General features: G+C 44.3%; 1 non-coding gene across 1 annotated transcript; it reads right to left on the bottom strand.

Moving 5' to 3' along the window:
- Positions 1 to 925: 925 nt before the first annotated feature.
- LOC119936322 lies at positions 926 to 1,061 on the bottom strand. Its single transcript, XR_005453703.1, has one exon. It is a non-coding gene; the product is annotated as a small nucleolar RNA SNORA7 (small nucleolar RNA).
- Positions 1,062 to 1,658: the final 597 nt, after the last annotated feature.

Below are 1,658 nucleotides of genomic sequence, written 5' to 3'. Positions count from 1 at the left end.
TCGACACCCATAAATAAAATGGATAGGTTAATTGAATTAAAATTATTACTATTGGCATGTGCTAGTCAAATCTTGCCCTCCCCCTGCCTTTCCCATCACTGTAAATGGCACCACCACCCTTCTCGTCTCACGGGCTCGTAACCTTGATGTTATCCTTGATTCCTTTCTGTCATTCAATCCACATATTCAGAATGTCACTAAATCCTGTCTGTTCAGCCTTCACAACATCACTAAAATCTGTCCTTTCCTCTCCATCCAAACTACTACCATATTAATACAATCATTTATCCTGCCTTGCCTTGGTTACTGCATTTGTCTCCTTACTGACCTCCAAGCTACCTGTTACTCCCCACTCCAGGCCATATTTCACTGTGCTGCCCTGAACATTTTTCTACAAAAAACATTCAGACCATGTTTCCCCACTCCTCAAGAACATTCAGTGGTTGCCCATCCACCTCCACCTCAAACAGAAACTCCTCACCATTGGTTTTAAAGAACTCAATCACCTTGCCCCCTTCTACCTCATCCTGCTACTCTCCTACAACCTAGCCCACATACTTCACTCCTCTAATGCTAACCTTCTAGACTGTGAGTCCGCTGTTGGGTAGGGACCGCCTCTATGGGTTGCCAACTTCTACTTCCCAAGCACTTAGTACAGTGCTCTGCACACAGTAAGTGCTCAATAAATAAGACTGAATGAATAACCCTCTCATGTCTCACTTTGTCTTGTGCTTTTGAGTTGTTTCTGACCCATAGTGACTCAATGGACACGTATCTCCTAGGATGCCAAGCTTCCATCTGTAATCATTCTGTTAGTGTATCCAGAGAGTTGTCTTGGTAAAAATTTGGAAGTGGTTTACCATTGCCTCCTTCTGCAGTCAACTTTAGTCTCTGGACCGCTGCTGCCCAGCACAGGTGAGTTTTGACTTGTAGCAGATTGCCTTCCACTCACTAGCCACTGCCCAAGCTAGGAATGGAATAGGTAGGCCTCTGCCTGACTCTCCCTCCCATAGCCGAGACTGGTAGAGTATGAAACTCTCCAGATGCCATCCTGAGAGGGTGCTAACCTTCTCACTATATAGCAGTCTTGTCCATTTCTCCACCAACCCCTCATCAACATCTTGCCCCTGTCCTTGAATGCCTTCCTTCCTCTTATCTGACATTTACTCTCCCTACCTTCAGAGCCTTATTGAAGGCCCATCTCCTCCAAGAGGCCTTCCCTGACTAAGCCCTCCTTTTCTCTTCTCCCACTCCCTTCTGTGACATCCTGACTTTCTCCCTTTAATTCATCCTCCCCTCCCAGCCCCACAGCACTTATGTAGATATCTGTACTTTATTTATTTATATTAATTTCTTTCTCCCCCTGTAGATTGTAAGCTTGTGTGAGCAGGGAACATGTCTGCTAATTCTGTTGTGTTGTACTCTCCCAAGTGCTTAGTACGGTGCTCTGCACAAAATAAGTGCTCAATAAATTTGCATGACTGACTGACAGTTATTTTTCACTTTTTCTCGATGATATCCCACAGAACGGTTCAATTAATAAATTAATCTGTGGTATTTACTGAGTGCTTATTGTGTGCACAGCCCTGTATTCAGTCCCACATTGAATTGTATTTATTGAGTGCTTACTGTGTGCAGAGCACTGTACTAAGTGCTTG

Source organism: Tachyglossus aculeatus, chromosome 1 (assembly GCF_015852505.1).
Source record: "Tachyglossus aculeatus isolate mTacAcu1 chromosome 1, mTacAcu1.pri, whole genome shotgun sequence".
In the NCBI taxonomy this organism is placed as follows: Eukaryota; Metazoa; Chordata; class Mammalia; order Monotremata; family Tachyglossidae; genus Tachyglossus; species Tachyglossus aculeatus.
This window is presented reverse-complemented; position numbering and strand designations above follow the sequence as displayed.